The 18498-nt window shown below is 42.6% G+C and overlaps 1 protein-coding gene across 2 annotated transcripts in view; it reads right to left on the bottom strand.

The window, feature by feature from the left end:
• LOC124188024 (arylsulfatase J) overlaps nt 1-18498 on the bottom strand; it is an 850127-nt gene that overhangs the window by 236221 nt on the left and 595408 nt on the right. The window lies entirely within an intron of this gene.

Raw genomic sequence — 18498 nt, 5'->3', positions numbered from 1 at the left:
GCAAAAACAAGTACGATAATTAGCTCGCGAGAATGTCTAACGTACAAACCAGATAATTTAGTCCATTTCATCTCTGCCGATGGAGAACTATCAACCTCGGTGGGAAAACTGCTCGCTGACCTAGGTAGGATAGATGGACAAACAATTAAAGACCGGAATTTATCGATCGGACAAATAGCGGTGACTCCGTATGGGTCCAATAAAATTTATAGCATTGTTATTAAAAAACGGTACTACGACGAAACAAACACCGAGCACATATACAAGGGACTCGAGAATCTTAAATTCGCCCTTCAACAAGCGGCCGTGAAGTCGGTTCGTATTTCGCGCTCGGGCGACTATACGGACGAACTACCGCGCACACAACTGCTCGATTGGTTAAACAAGATACTCGGTAAAACAAACATAGTCACCACGATATGCTATGGTACCATTCGACGACCACCGGATGAACAACACCCGCAAATAATTGAGGAATTTCATGCGAGCCTTGTCGGAGGCCATCGAGGGGTAACCAAGACCTATCGTAAAATCCGTGAGCGCTTTTATTGGCCTTCGCTGAGAAATGAAGTGCAAAATTATATTCGTAGCTGCAAAGGCTGTCAGGAACGTAAATTAGTTCGAGCGAAGACGCGCGAGCCGATGCTCATTACTGATACGCCGGCTGACGTTTTTGATAAGGTGTCACTCGATACGGTGGGTCCGTTGCCGACAACACCACATGGCAATAAGTACATATTAACCATGCAAGACCACTTATCGAAATATTGTTTAGCGGAACCGATACCCGATTTAAAAGCGACTACGATCGCCGAAGCGATGTCGAGGCGATTAATTGCGCAATTTGGAGCTCCCCGTGCGATCCTTACTGATCGCGGAGCAGCCTTTACCGGAAATTTACTACGCGAAATATCCAAAATCTTTCACATAAATCAAATAACGACTTCCGGCTATCGACCACAGACGAACGGAGCGCTCGAACGAAGTCACATACTGTTAGCGGAATACATAAAGCAGTATGCAGGTACGTACGACGATTGGGACCGTTTGTTGCCTTACGCGGAATTATCGTATAACACTAGCGTGCACGAAGCGACGAATTTCAACCCTTACGAAATCGTGTACGGGAGGCTGCCTCGGCTACCGAGTCAGTTCCCCGTGGACGAAAAACTATCCACGTATAATTCGTATACTATCGAGCTAATAAAACGCCTCTCCGAAATATGCGAAATGGCCGGCGAAAATCAAAATCGCGCGAAGGAAACAACCAAAAAATACTACGACAAGAAAGTCCGTCCTTTCCCAGGTAAAGTGAGCGACCTTGCCTATGTCCTTAAGGAACCTCGTAAGGGTAAGTTCGACTCCCAATATCATGGCCCATATAAAATTGTCCAAATAACTGACCATAGCAATATAATACTAGAGGCAGAAAATGGGAAAAGGATAAGGAAGCATGTCGACAAGGTAAAACTGGCAGTGGTATAAGCCGCTAGCCAGATTGCTGAAATTGTACCATAAAAATATATATATCGGAATGTACAGCGGAGCTACGCAGTAATTGCCGTAAGCGAAGCAAACACATGTATGAAGGTGTGCAAGTATGAGTGTGAGAGGTACCAGTAAAGCGTGTGTAAACATGTTATCTGCATGTGTTCGCAGAAGAGTGCGGGAGTGAGAAAGCGAGACGCGTAAACAACCAGTGTAGGAGTACGAGCCACCGTCCACCAATTCGACGATGTTGTGCGTGTGGTTGCTTCTAGCTTCGACGGCCCTGGCCGCCGCTGAGCTTCGCAGCAACAACGCGTATCACATAACACCCATGGAAGACCAGCCGGGAATTTACTACGAGAGGGTGGCCCCCCTCCGCCTGCAACACGTGGACTGGAGAGTCATCGTGTTCATGGGGATATAGACGCCTTTATTACGGATTCACCCCCCGCCGAGAGGCAGTTAAACGAAGCGTTCAAGGCATGCTGCCAGGTCATGACCAAGGAGGCTTGCCGTGAAACGACAAATTTGGATTACCTGCAAGGACTCATGCGGCGGGCTAAAGAAATGGCGGATAATCTTGAGGCCATTTCTCACCACTCCAGACTCAGCGCGCCGATGAAGCCATTACAAATCAGAACTATGAAGAAACGATCAGTCCCGCTAGGTTTCATTGGGTCGCTCAGCAAATCGCTGTTCGGCACCATGAACGAAGAGGATGCTACGTATATCAATGCGCAAATCGATCGATTGTTTAGTGACCAATCCAACCTAACTCAAATTATCAGCAAGGAAATACATGTAACCCACTCAAAATTCCAGGAGTTGCATCGAGAACATCGGATGGAATTGGACATGGTTGATAAACTGCACGCACGGATTAATCAGCTATCCAACCAGACGAGTTTGATGATGCGCCGGAACATCCTAGCGAACTTCGCGAATCGAGTGGAGGCTAAGGTCAAGCAGTATATCCAGACAAGCGAGAAGTACTTGCACGCGATATCGATGGCTAGAGAAGGACGCTACGACCCCAGCATGTTAACAGCGACGCAGCTGACTGCCATAACGAAGGAAATACAAACTCGGGCACCCGATTTCGAATTTCCCTTCGCGATCGAGTACTTACGAGGAGAATCGCTGGCCCGCGTAGTCAATACGGACATTGCGTTTCACTCGGGCAGGATCCTAATTGTGGTACATATTCCCCTGCTCGAGCGAACGGCTTATCATCTTTACCGAATGCACGCGTGGCCAGCCTCTCAGCGCGGAACGCTACTAAACGGATCAGCTCATATTCAGCCGTCGGCACCGTATATAGTTGTGTCGGCAGACCACCGTACATACTTTATGGCGGACTCCGTATACATAAACCAATGCACCAGTGTAGAGCGCCGATACATCTGCTCGATGGAGACCCCTCTGAAGGAGGTATCGACGTCACAGCAATGCGAGGTAGCGATGCTAATAAACCCATCAATCGACGCATATAGGCACTGCGATGTAAGGATACAAACGACGGAAGACCCGTTCTGGAAGCATCTACCCTCCCAGGGTGGATGGCTCTATTCTTTACACGCATCAGAACATATCCACATACTCTGTCCAGCAAGAATGGAAGTCTCAACCACGTTGAAAGGTGCCGGGATACTCCACCTCAGCGCTGACTGTGTTGGACGCACCCGAAGTACCTCCCTTACTGGAATGCGGGTTTACGAGAGTCGTGAACAATACTTTTATGCGCCGGAAATTTCACTGAATATTTCTCTAATTGCCCCCAGCTTCGGAAAACCGTTGGAGGAAAAATTAGAAAACTCAGCTCAAGGCAATATACTGTCGCAATATACCGAAAAGGACTCAGCATGGCGAACGTCACGTGCTGACGAATCCCTGGACGACGTACAACGACGACTCTCAGAAATCGGCGGCCACCGCCGTGACAAGGAAGAACAGCACATCCTGTTCACGACCGGGTTCGCCCTGGACCTACTTCTTGGAATAATATTGGCTACTTACATATGGCGAGCCAACATCTACAAAGTGGCTAAATGGATTGGGTTGCCATGCAGACGCCCGAAGCGTACGGCACCTGCAACACATTATGAAGATATCGAGCTCGCCCAGACAAAACAGGACCCATGTCGAGACCACGGCGGCGCCGGAAACCCGAGTGCGGCCCCAGAAATTGCCCTACGTACACGGTACCAAGTGGATAAGGAAAGAACAACGGGTCAACCCAAGGGAAGGGAGGAGAGTCTTCTTGCCCCATTCCCCGGCAAGAGGCTGAGGTGGCATACTAGGAAAATAACACCCTCAGAAACATCGCGACTTCTCCCACTACCACGCCAAAGGGAAGGAGAGCCAGAGGGCCTAACCATACGCCATTCGATTCCCGGAGTTAGACCCGAGCAGTCGCAATTTTAGAAGAGAAACAGCACTTTGAAAATCGATTAGAAAATGTCCGACGCGGTTAACTTAAACACGTTCGCGAGGGCGAAGGCAACCAAGGAGTGCGCGGTCTGCCGCGAAAGCCTAACGAGTTGCCCAAACTGGGTAACTTGCTATCTAAAATGGGCGGATCAGGGGAACGGGTCGGATCTCAGCCCCTATCCACTGTGTAAAACGGAACTACCGGGAGAGGAACGGGTGGCTCACGCACTCTCGTGCTTATCCAAGTGCGAGATAGCGATCCGGCCACCAGTACGAGTACCAGCGCCAGTACGAGAGCTACCACCAGCAAGATCAACAGCGCCCAAACCAGCACCGGCTGAGGCGGCGGTTTCGACCGTTTCGCCGAAGCTGGTGGTGACAGCACCACCTTTAACGGCGAAGGCGACAACGGCGGTGATGACCCAGGTGGTGGAGAGTCTGAGGAGCGGCACCTGTCCGACCTGCAGAAAGAGCGGAGGAAACCAGCATTGGGAGGAATGCTACTTGGAGCGTTTCCTCTCGCGCCGCAGGTCGGCGAGCTCGACCTGTACACTCTGCGGCGAGAGTGTCGGAAACAGGCCGGGCCTACACGCGGGCCACTGCGTGGAAGCTTTCGGCCGCCTCCTCGTCGAGAGGAAAGCAGCTCCGAAGACAACCCGAGAGGAAAGACCTACGCCAAGGATCAACGCGCCGGTGCAAGCGACAACGTCACGGCGCCATACCCCCGCAACCAAAGACAAGTCAATACAAACCGGGCGGGACACCAAGGACAAGGGAATCCAAACCGACCACCTGGTCATCTTGGAGGGAAAAGAGGCTCCCTTCTTGATTGATTACAGGAGGTTGACCAGGGTGATGATTCCCGCCGTCCGTACGCGGATCCTGGGTCGCTGGATCACCCTGGAAAGGGAGATGAAGCAACTCCTGGGACCCGCAGAAGAAGAAGAACCGGCAGAGGGGAACCTGATCCAGTGGGAGATTCCACCCACAACGCCAGGATCTCCGGCGAACCTCGCGGACGTCCTGGTGGACGAACCGGAGGTCGTCGAGGACCTCATCCAGTGGGAGACTCCACCCGCAACCCTGCAGGCCGAGTCAGCACAGACGGAAGATGATAACACCAAGGCCGTCTGAGGAGACCTGAGGACCAAACTCACGAGGGCAACGCAGCTAGCGAGACGCAAGGACGACCGAGCGACGAGCCAGCAGTGTGGTGACAAGTGAGTGATAAAGCCAAACGAAAACAAAAAGAAAAGTGTTGTGTGTGTGTGTGTGCGGGTCATGAAAGAGCGTATGCGCAACACACAAACAATGTAAATACCGAATGTATGAAATATGCGGTCAGCTGTGAGCCAACCCTCCAGTGTCCGTGTCACCGTCGGCCCGGCGCACCGAGTCGATGAGGGCATCGACACCTAAGGAGGGAGGGATGTCACGAGTGCCGCACATTTAACCAAAATTGTAATATATTACTGATCATAACAATTATCATTTTTCATTATTATTATCTTTAGAGACAAGGAAGCATAGTTTTAGTTTGACCATATAAAATATCTTATTATAATCAGTTCGTGGTATAGCCAAGCGCAACGGCGTAGCTGGACAGCCAGCAACGTCAGCGTCTTCGCGCCCGCCGGATCCCGGGTGTAATCAACACCGGGATGAGGCGAGCGCGAAATCACGCGCTTCGAGAATGACCGTTGCGAGGCGAGCCTTTGTTTGAAATTGCAAAGTCAGCAAAAAGCTCGCTCGCCGTCCGACGTTCCAAGGGCTGTCGGACGAGCGAGCGAAGACAGTCCCGTTAGAGACAGCATCAAACCAACATCTACGGAATCAGGCTCCTTCAGAGCTGTCGAGTAAAGAGTTATCAGTCTTGGGTCTCTGACGATCACAGAGAGAATTCCCTGTAAATCTATCCGCGGTCATTCAAGCATCTCGCGTCGCGACATCAGTCTGTGAAGTTAGAATAAGCGCAATAAGCAAAGCCACGAACTTAATCAAGCCGTGTAGTACGTAAGTGAGTGAGTGAAGGTGTAAGCTTCGGCACCTTCGAGGCCGAAGCAGAATCCACAAGTGAGATCGCGAAAGAGCGAGAACGTGAGTAGCGTAAGAACATACTGTAAGCTTCCTTGTCTAAACCTAGCTGCTTCTAGTTATTCCATTAAATATTTCTACTTGCTTCCATTCAAAATTGGTACAAAATAATTGAAATCCTCCAAACCATTTCCCACGGAACGCCCTGTAGAGGACGTTCACCCCCGAATCCACCAAAAATTAAATAAATAAACCTCGTTACTAACAAAGAGGGTAAGTCATCGCGTGCGAGACCGCTCCGCACGTGACACCTGTGCCTGATAAAATTGGCGGCATCCTGCCGTTTCTCATTCCAATTCTGGCCGGTCTAAGCGCTACTGGGGCTCTTGCGGGTGGTGCTGCGGGTATAGCTAAAGCTGTCAACGAAGCTAGTGTCAACAAACATCAGTTGAAAGAGGCCAAACGGCACAATGCAACAATGGAGGCGATTGCTTTGGGTAAGGGATTATACCTGCGACCCTACCGCAGCGGAATGGGCCTGTACTTACGTCTGGCGAATAACTAGTAGAGCTGCCACACCGAGCTCTCATCAACATTGGTTTACGCAACTATGCTAAAAATATGAAAATTTCGCATTTTCGAGGTGTTTTTATGCGGAATGATCTACCGAAATCAGGACCAAAAATGCGAGAATCCGCAATTATTGATCTTGATGATAAAAACGGTCCAGGGACACATTGGGTTGCGTACAAAAAAAATGGTGACCATGTTGTGTATTTCGATAGTTTTGGTGATTTGAAACCGCCTAAGGACTTGATGAGGTATCTCGGTGTTGGCAGCGTTGAATACAATCAGAAGAGGTATCAAGAATATGATACTGTGATTTGCGGCCACTTGTGTCTCAAATTTCTCAGCGAACAACTATAAAAAGACAGGTGTTACATGAGCAAGCATTAATCATGCCGGAATCGTTGACGTTAACACTGTCAGGCACATCCTCCGTGCTGGAGGCTCAATATTTCCCCCCAATCGAGTTATCACCAGAGAAGAACTATGTTCTCGGACTCGTAGAGTTCCTGACATTCAATTCAATACCCAATATTCATGAGAGGTGTAATAAATTTTACCTGAAACGAGCGGACAACAGCAGAGAGAGCATCGCGATACCCACGGGATGCTATGAAATTGAGGATATTGAAAATTTTCTACATAAGGAGCTACCCACCGACATCACCCTCAGTCTGACAGCTAACAACAACGAGCTGAACAGTGAAGTCACATGCAATCATGTGGTAGACTTTAAGCCCAAAGATTCGATCGGCCGATTATTGGGATTTAAGGCGGTTGAGCTATCACGAAACGTTACTCATAAATCTGAATTACCCGTAGCCATACTGAAGGTAATACTTTACGCGTTGAGTGTGGCATAACCACAGGGGCGTATATAAACGGGCGTCGAGCTCACACGATTCACGAATTTTTCCCAACAGTTCCATCCGGATATAAGGTTGTCGAAGTGCCTACCAACGTCATTTACCTGCCAATCGCCGTACAGTCGATACATCATTTACAGCTGAGAATAGTCGATCAAGACGATGAGCTGATTAATTTTCGCGGCGAAACGATTACCGTACGTTTACACGTGAAATCGCTCAAATAATGGGAATCGTGTTTGAGACAAGAAAGTTGAGCAAAAGTTATAAAACTCAAACGTCATGGCCAAAAATCGTCAGTCGCCCGACATCTTTGACAACGTTTACACCGCCTACGAGACTGACACCTCTGAACGTTCGGTTTCTCCAGAGCCTAGGTCTTCGATTACGTGGAAATTTTTGGAAAATAAAAATTCGTGTTTGCTGCATCCTGTGTCTGTTACCATGGAAGAAATAATAAGAATACAGAAACCTGTGGTATTCGACGAATCGATCGCGCACTCTGAGATTCATGCTCATCAACCGTTTGCATCATCCACCTTTCAGAACAACGATGAAATCCATATAGTTGTTCAACGTCAAGACTTGTGTCTACTGCCCAGTAAAAGCTCTCTACACATTCACGGAAAAATCACAAAGGATGATGGTGTGGCTGCGGTGACGGTTACGAAATTGATCAATATGGCCGTTTGTCATTTGTTTAAGGAAGTTCGCTACGAGTTGAACGGTGTAGAGATTGATCGGAATCAAAATGTTAGCATTACCAGCACTATGAAGGGTTACGTATCCTTGACTCTAGGCCAGCAATATAGTCTGGAGAATACCGGGTGATTGAGTGGGGATAAGGACTTAACCGATGCCGCTGGAAATTTCGATGTTGTCTTGCCGTTAAATTATGTGCTAGGCTTCGCCGAAGATTATCGTCGAGTCATCGTCAACGCTAAACACGAGTTAATTTTCACACGTTCCAACACTGATTTGAATGCCGTGATTCAGACCTCGGCGACGGAAAATTTTAAAATCACCCTGAATAAAATCGAGTGGTTTTCACCCTACATCAAACTGGCAGATAAACCGAAAATCCAGCTACTCAACTACATCGCCAAAGATCCGGCTATATCCATGAGTTTTCGTTCTTGGGAAACGTACGTGTATCCGATGCTCCCATCAACAACGCGGCATATATGGTCAGTCAAGACATCGACGCAGCTTGAGAAGCCTAGATATGTCGTTCTAGGATTTCAAACTGCAAGGAGAAACGAGCCGCTGAAAAATGCTGGCGTATTTGATCATTGTCGGATCAGAGATGTAAAACTCTTCCTCAACTCACAGTGCTATCCCTACGGAAATATGAATATTGATATATACAATAATCAATACGCCATTCTCTATGATATGTATGTTCGGTTTCAAATGAGCTACTATAACAAAGAAGCTGAGCCTTTGCTATCGAGGCGTGAATTCATAGACCAAGCTCCCCTTATCGTCATCGATTGCTCCAAGCAGAACGAAACATTGAAAACTGGACCTGTGGACATTCGATTGGAATTTGACTCTAGCACTACGTTCCCACCACACACTTCTGCCTACTGCATGATCTTGCATGATTACATTGTTGAATATAATCCGATCAGTGGTACTGTCAAAAAATTGGTATAAGTCAATTTTGGAATAACAATATGTTTAATTAATATGGATATTGAAAATAATATGTATAATTTTTCTCGTTAAAATTTAGAATAAGATAATTGAGAATAAGATAAGAAAACTAAATGTAATTGATGTTAAATAAAAAAATTGTTAAAAGCATCCAAAACGCCATTTTTAACCTTCCTTCAGGGGTCATTTCCTAGAATTTTTTCAATAGATCTAGCAAGTTTTTACCCTATCTGATTTATGTGCGGCTTTCCGGCGCCAAACAAGTCTCGACAGGAATTATTTTGTGTGTTTGCGCGCGTGTGTGTGTGTGTGTGCGTGTCTCAAATCCTATGAAAACAGCCATCTAGCAGCAAAACCCGAAAATGTGCGACGGGGGGGGGGGGGGGGGGGGACCGCCGCGAATCAGGAGGGGGGGCGGGGGGGCACCGCCGCGGACGGGGCGGGCGCTGCGAATTTGGGGGGGGGATAGGGGTGGCTGCGCATTGGGGGGTAGGGGGCGCTGCGGATTGGGGGGGGGGGGTCGGGGGGAGCGCCGCTATCTTCAATCAGAACTCTCATATATACACTACTCACACTTGAACATAAAAAATTTTGAGTCAAATTGTTATTTATCATGGCTCCGATATGGAAACATTTTGTTTAACTTACAAATGGATATGCGAAGTGCAAATATTGTGAAGTTCAGTATAATGTTAAAAAAACTACATCATCTTTGCGATATCACATGAAGAATAAGCATCCTGAGAAAGACCAAGCAGCTATTTTAATCAACGAAGGTGATTCTGAGTCTCAGTACGTAAATTCACAATTTCTGTATTTTTTTTTTATCACTGTAAATGGAAGGTTTCTAATTTTTATAAGATAATAAGTATTTTTATTTTGATTCACCACTGCTATCAATAAATAACCTAAAATTCATGAATGTAATAGATCCGAAAATGAAATTGAATTGAATTCTACCGGAAATAAACGAAGAAGACTAACTACAGAAAATCCAGACCCTTAAACAGGTTCAAGCACTGAAAATAATCATGAGAAGCAGCGCAAATTACCTACTAGAAAATATTATACTCGCAACGTAAGTAATTTTGTTGAAGAATCAAGTTGATTGTCAAAATTCTATATATTTTGTCAATTTGCGAAATTGATTTATGTATTTATAAATTATATCAAGTCCAATGATATTTTTTTCCTTGTTTTTCTTATAGAATCCCAAGTCTGAAGCTATTACTATTTCATTGGTCAAGATGATCGCTATGGATATGCTTCCATTATCGTTTGCCGAAGGACCTGGAATCGAGCAATTTCTAAGGACTGTTTGTCCTGAGTATATTAAAACAAGCGTATCAGTTATCAGGAATCGTCTGCAAGGCATTTATGACGTTGTTCGGAACAAATTGATTTCGACTCTGAACAATTTTCCAAATATTTCGATTACAACCGATGGTTGGTCTTCACGTGCCAATGATTTATTTGTCACAATCACTGCACACGCGATTGATGACCAATGGAACCTCCGTTCATTTACGCTGGATACATTAGAAATGTCTGAAAGTCACACTGCGATAAATACTGACAATCATTTAAAAGAAGGACTGTCGAGTTGGAATGTATATGAAAAAGTTATAGCTGTTGTCCACGATAATGCACCTTATATGGTTGTTGCCATATGAGATTATTGGAGCAACGATACTGAAGTAGATGTGAGCGTTCGCTGTTTCTGTCATTCTCTACAATGTGTCGTTGAAAGGGCTTTAAAAGATAAAGTTTTATCTGATTGTTTACGAAAAATTTCTGCTCTAGTTGGGCATTTTAAGCACTCAAATAAAGCGAGTACAGCTCTAATTTATGCTCAAAAAAATTACGTTTGCCGAATCATCGTTTAATAAGTCACTGCCCTACTCGCTGGAATTCAGCTTTCGCAATGATTGGACGTGTTATAGAACAACGTGATGCAATAACATCTGTTTTGTTAGATAAAGAAGTGACAACTGCTGAATCAATGAAAAAATTGCTCTTGAGCAATGATGATTGGGATTATATAGCTGATGTTAAAAAGATCTTAGAACCTTTCGATGTTGCTACAAGAATAATGTCTTCAGAATCACAATCAACAATTGCGATGGTGCGACTAACCGCTCATTCAATGGTTAAAAAAATTTTACAGCCGAAAGATGATGACAGCGAAGGGATACACTTGTTGAAGGATATATTGGAAGACGAGTTAAGAACTAGGTTCTTAAAAACTACAAGTGTTGCTGTATGTGGGCTTGCATGCTACTTAGATCCACGGTATTTATTTCATTCAAATTTAATTCGAAATCAATGAGAAGTCTTACACCCTTACGTGCGTGCAAAGTCGATCTTGTTTCAACAAATTTTATTTCATAATATTTTCACTACATCAATTAACTATAGTCAATTGTACTTCATATTTCAGGTAGAAAGACTTACGTGATGAATCTCAACCCTATCGACAAAAAGTTATGCCTTATTAGAAATAATATCAATTGAGAATACGCATCATGAATTTCAAATTTTGGCCAAAGATCAAAGAGAAAAAGACTTGGAGTACCTCTTCGATCCTGAACGAGGTTTATCAGGGGACCTTGAGCGAACACTAAGTTTTGAAAATAAGACTGCTATTGAAAAAGAAACCGGCAAGTATGACAGAGAGTTAACTATCCCAAAAGAAGATATTCCTCTGCTGTGGTGGAACTCTAAGCGTCATAAGTACCCAATTTTAGCTACGTATGCAAGAAGATATTTGGGCATCCCATCCTCGAGTACACCATCCGAACGAGTATTTTCAACAGCAGGAAATATTATTTCCACTAAAAGGAGTTGTTTATTACCAGAAAACGCTAATTGATTGATATTTTTATATCAAAATCGTGAAATGATAGAAGAAACTGATTAAAAAATGTTGATAGACAATCAGTCATGTTAATTTAATATTAATTCAAATTGTTTATATTAGACATTAGGTAATAAATTGATCTTAAATGAGCACCGTTCAATTTTATTGAATTTAGAATTGAATTTCACCATCGCGCCACAATTGTAATTATATATACATATACCATATGGACAGCTATGTTCATACGTAAAAAAAAAAAAGTTACGTTAAATCCACGCAGCGTGACTACAAAGCCCTTAAATTCGCGCGGCGTGGATTTAAGGGCCTTATATTTCCGCTGCGTGGATTTAATGCGGCTTTTTTACGTGTGAATAGTCACTCCTATATCATATATACATGTATCTTTGAAAATTAATTTAACTTTTAGCCGGTCAAAAATTAGCTGATTAGCTTATTTGCTTAGCTAATTTGAGTTAACCGGCTAAGCTGATGGTTGGCTAATTAGTTAACCTGGTTAACTTTTTGAATATACTTATAATAATTATATATTTACTAAATATCATATTATTATATTCTCAAAACATTTTGAAACTTGGTTGCATCTTGTTTTTTCCCCAACGTTGGTTCAAAAAGTTTACTATTGATTGATTCATGGAGTAGCCACTGCCCTGCACATATAGACTGGAGATAAGGAGACCGAACCCAATGCTGGCAAAATGGACTGTGAAAGTGATGAACGATCCGCGGATTTTACCCGCCTGGCGGCGGTACCAAAACCGATCCTCACGTATGTATCTTATTCGTAACCAGGCGCTGGTATCGCTTGCGGATACATCCAGAACTACAAGATCTTTCATCACTTTCACGATTCACTTTTCGACGATTCCGCCATATGCGTTCGGCCTTCTTACGTCTAGTCTCCATGGCCCTGCAGCTGTCCGTGAGGCAACGCCTTCGAATAGAGACGTTGAGTCGAAAATTATTCCTAAAGGAACAACCGGAAAAATTCAACCCATTGACGTTTATGGTTTTAGGGTGTGGAAAAATTTCGTCGGACATTTCATCAGAATCAATAATATCTAGGCTAGGGGGTCTAATGGAGTAAGGCTCCAGCGAAGCATCTCTAAACGCCAGGTTCGATTTCTGACTCCGTCGTTAATTTTTCGAAATCACCAAATTTTTGAATTCACATTCTTTCATAGCAATATAAAATTGGAAATTCGATAAAGGTTCATGCAAATACACGTATGTATAGTCGAAGCTTCTTCATAGGCGAAGTTGCCTCGTAGTTTTGAATTGAACCTTTTTTATTAGTATGAAGGATAGAGGTTGAGGTTTCTTGAATAAAAAAACTCTCGCGTTTGAGCCATCGAATTATGAATGTTTATTGGCTCTTGTGGGAAAAGCCTTGCGGCATGAAAACCCACGAAGTATGAACGTGTATTTGTAAACGTATAAAAGCATGTGTCGATTGTGTATATGAATGGGTATATGCCGGTTACAGCCCGTTTGGCTCATGCCACCGCGATCTCGAGTGCGTTTCGTATTGCGATTTTTGTTTTATTCGATTCGATCGAATTTCGTATGATTTGCATTTTCCTTACTCCGAGGAGCGAACGTGTATGAGAGTATGATTGGTGTTGGTAGTACACCAAGAGCGCTCGGGCTCGTTGTATGATAGAAGGGTGCAAGACCCTTGGTATGCGTGTATGGGCACTCGGTCCCGTGTAGAATGAGAGACACTCGGGCCGTACTCATCTACCTTACTCCGTAGAGCGAACGTATACGAGAGTATATTTGGGCCTCTCGTCTTTTGGTCGTGGTACGAGAGAACGTACGGCGTCACTCACGATCGTCACTAGACGGACGACTTAAATCGACTGTTTTAAAAAATGCGTGATGCGCGCTCGCCTCCTCATTTACGCGAGATTTGGCATCCCTGCGGAGACGAATCGTTCGAGCGCGGCTCGCACGGAGATCGCAATGACACGGGCACAAAACGACGCTCAGGCACTGAACACGTATTTTTTCGTTACACTACCTTTGAATTGTAATATATATGAAAAAGAATATGACCAGTGTCCTTCATCTTCTTCGTAAGATTTCTCTTGCGATTTTCGCGAAAACGCCATAGTAGTACGCCTTGCTACTTGCACATTATGTTGTTCTAATGGAGTACGAAAAGTGTGCAAAATTTGAAGAAAATCCGTGATCCGAACGTCGTGGCCTTCCCTTGTAAACCATTTTCAACTACGTGCAGTTGGATCCATATAACTAACACGGGAAGTCTTTTCGCTGACATCCTTCGATTTTGATGAAATTTATAAATGTTATTCTACTTCAAAATCTAAGAGCCGCGTATTTTTTTTATCGGCAGAAAAACGTTTCTAGGGGGTGAAATTATCCTTTAAAGTTAAGACCTTCGAGGGGTACTTTTCAGATTTCACCTATTTTCACTTGAGATAATCGAATGCACCCAAATGGATAATTACCTTAATGATAAACGATGAAAAATCCAACTGGTTTCATATCGGGGGGTTGCATAAGAAAAAAGTTATGGGGGTTGAAATTTATATAATCGTTATAACAAAAAAATTATTGCACCTATCTCGATGGATTCAATTGCACTTTGAAGAGCGAAAAAAAAAAAATAATAAATATGGGTTTTTGCGTTTTTCTCGCAAATCAGGTCGAGTGGGTGAACTATTCCTATGTATATTTACATGTAATCTCAATCAAACGGCAGTAATTCTTTTTTTTCTTATTTCTTCTTTTAGTGATACGTTTTTTCTCAAAATTTGGATCAAGATCAGATCGGAGTGGCTCCCAAACTCGAAATGCATTTCGGAAGAACTTTAGCAGTCGAAGGAGAGAAGCAAGTACAATGTGTTGTACAATCAGTCTCTTCTGCGAGCCACAGTTACACTATTCAGCCGACTATATCAGTCGACGGCAAGCTGCTATGTCCTCTATTTTTGGTTTTAAAAGAAACAACTGGCAAGATTGGTCCAATAGTGGAGAAAACGCTTTTCAGACCAGATGATGTAAACAGAGACGTATCCAAGTCTGGGAAGCTTACTTCAGATATAAATTATACCCACCGTTTTTGTATGGACATTTTTTCGAATGAAAAAATAACAAGTTTTTCTATTTTCAGATCATTTTAAAATTTGGTTGCAGCATGTATTTTTCCCGAAAGTTCGTTCAAAATCTTTATAACTGATTGATTCTTGGACTGGACACTGTCCCCAAGCTGTACTTGATCTGAAACCTTCAAATAGCGATGTCAAAGTAACGATTATACCTAAAGGAACTACCGGAAAAATCCAGCCCCTCGATGTTTTTGGATTCCGGGTATGGAAAAATTTTGTTAGATATTTTTCTGATAATTGTCTTTTGATGAATTATGATTTGCATTTGAGAAACAATATCATAAAGCTTCAGTCACTTGTTCATAACCAACTGTCGTCACCACGTTATATCGATCTTTTCAAATCTTCTTGGTACAAAAGTGGTTACATAGAAGAAAAACCAGCGAATTTTAAGAATCTTGTACGCTTTGCATTTGGAGAATCCTGCAACTCACACTGTGAAGTTCCAGGATGTGAAAATGTTGCTATTGTTCGCTGTTCCTGGTGTGAAAAGTCGTTATGTTTCAAACACTTTTTCAATGACTATCATTACTACAGTACTTACAACGGCTAATAGAGCATATGATTATATACTTACTTCGATTTATTGCTATAGTGATTATTTTGTTAAACTGTTGACATATTATCAACAAAAGATACAAGCATATTATACGCTCTTTTTTTTTTACTTGACTACGCAGTTTTTCTGTGCCTCATCCCAAAACTTTGTCTTATCTACCGAAACGAATATGTGTAAGCGCTTATCGTATGCTTATGTTATTTCATTGCCAAATATAAATCAGTCAGAATTATTGATGAGTCATATATAAATACTTTTTCAACGAAAGATCGATCTATAAATAAGTTGGCTCCTAGATAAAACCGTTCATTAAATGCTATATACGTGATGGGGTTGTGGTAAATTAAAAAAAAACATATTACTAGGAGAAGGAATAAAAAAAAAAGAATCACTGCCGTTTTATTGGGATTAAATGCGAACATACATAGGGGTAGTTCACCCCCTTAACTTGATTTGCGAGAAAAACGCGAAAACCGATATGTATAATCTTTTTTCGCTCTTCAAAGTGCAATTGAATCCATCGAGATAGATGAAATAGTTTTTTTTGTTATAACGATTTTATGAATTTCAACCCCTATAACTTATTTCCTATGCAACCCCCCGATATGAAACCAGTTGCATTTTTCATCGTTTATCATTATGGTAATTATCCATTTGGGTGCATTCGATTATTTCAAGTGAAAATAGGTTAAACCTGAAAAGAACCCCTCGGAGGTCTCAATTTCAAAGGACAATTTCTCCCCCTAGAAACGTTTTTCCGCCAATAAAAAAAATACATGTCTCTTCGATTTTGATGTAGAATAACATATACAGGGTGTCCCTAAATTGCCTCCCACGGACTAGCCAGCATGATACCTCGTTAAAATCCAACCGAGAATTTCTTTTCCGGAAGCTCGTCCGACGCATAGTTTTTGAATTATAAGCGATAGCGCTAGGCCAATCAGAGTGCACCATTTCGTCTAGATTTGCCGCCACGGAAATTGCTGTTTTGTTCGGCTATGTGAATTATTATTATTCGTTTACGAATTGAATATCGGCACCTCCCCTCTCTCCCTGTTGCACCCCTTCACGGGCGCTGACCTCGGTATTGTTGCCGCGGACACGCTGTCGGCCGCGCATTCATGGGCGCACACTTGTGTGAGTAAACAGAAGCGCATCCTTAAGCATAAGGGGTACAGCAGCGTGAGAGGGGAGGTGCCGATATTTAATTCGTAAACAAATAATAATAATTTACCGAGTCGAACAAAACAGCAATTTCCGTGGCGGCAAATCTAGATGAAACGGTGCGCTCTGATTGGCCTAGCGCTATCGCTTATAATTCAAAAACTATGCGTCGGACGAGCTTCAGAAAAAAAAATTCTCGGTTGGATTTTAACGAGGATTTTAATGCTGGCTAGTCCATGGGAGGCAATTTAGGGACACCCTGTATATGTATATATATGTATATATATATATATGTATATTATCCATTAATTTAATTGGATATAAATGGAGGTAATGAGGTTAAATAATTCAATAAAATGAGCAAAGAATTGATTTGAATAAATTATGTTTCTCACCGAATAATATTTATATTTTAATTAATATGTGAGCATATGATGAAAAAATACTTAGGATTTTTTGAATGATTACATCTTTTTTTGATGAATTTAATTACTGTGGAAAAATTTTTCTTTTTCCAAATTTCTCTTTTCACAGAGCAAATAAAGAATCATCATATATATGTATATATTTGAATATGATACATTAATATAATCAAATATAAATACATTTATTTATATATGTATTTTACATGATTATAATTGAATTTACATGGACGTCATTAAGTTAAATATTTTAATAAAATAAGGAAATAATTGATCTGAATGAATTATTTTCCCTAACGGATATTATTTATATTCAATTATAATGTGAGCAAATAATTAAAAAATATGTAGGATTTTTTGAATAATTATATTTATTTTTAATGAATTTAATGAAGGAAGATAAAATTTTTATTTCAAAAATTTCTTCCGAGCTTCCGGAAAAGAAATTCTCGGTTCGATTTTAATGAGGTACCATGCTGGCTAGTCCGTGGGAGGCAATTTAGGGACACCCTGTATAAATTTCATTAAAATCTAAGGATGTCAGCGGAAAGACTTTCCTTGTAAGCCCTAGTTCCAGCCTGGGTTTCGCTTTTCCCTATTTCATCCATTTCTTATCCCCTTTACCAAACTCACCTCTCCTAATCAATCAATTTCACCCCTTATCTGTTCTGATAAAGCATTTGAACAAACGACAAGGCCAATAAGCAGTGCAAGAGATAAGACAACTTAAGGAATTTTTACTATCAATACCGAACGTAGTAGCGTAGTGCGTAGCGTGCGAGACAACGAAACGGGAGGACCTGAGTTCAAATCCCCAGCCTGTCAAGAAGGACCTAAGTGGCAGCTCGCAAAAATTGTATGAAGGGTCACTCCGTTCAGGCGCTGAATCGGTGGGTTGAGGTTTGAACTCGGTCCGGCTACACCAAGGTTTTCTGCAGTTTCTCTTGTCCCTTGTGCGAATGCGGGTGTTTCTAAAGAACTTCTTAAGACGACTGCAGCCGCATAATGATGGTCATTAATCTATCTCTTCCCTTGCCCCGCACAAGTCTACCGTAGACCTCTGGGGACATACTCTTACGGGTATGGCGGGAACTGGCAGTAAAAAATAAAATAAATAAAAAAATAGTCATAAACTAATTTCAGAATGAAATTGTAAAAAAATTCTGACATGGTCAAAATAAAATGATGTAACTGTTCGTCTTAGTACATAACTTTCAACCCTTTGTACTCGAGGCCTTTTTTGTTTGCGTGAAACAGCAACTCGAGACGATTTCGGCCAAATTAGGTGAACATTTTA

The sequence above is a fragment of the Neodiprion fabricii genome, chromosome 1, assembly GCF_021155785.1.
Source record: "Neodiprion fabricii isolate iyNeoFabr1 chromosome 1, iyNeoFabr1.1, whole genome shotgun sequence".
Lineage (NCBI taxonomy): Eukaryota > Metazoa > Arthropoda > Insecta > Hymenoptera > Diprionidae > Neodiprion > Neodiprion fabricii.
Note: the sequence above shows the minus strand (reverse complement) of the source record. Positions and strands in the feature narration are given on the sequence as shown.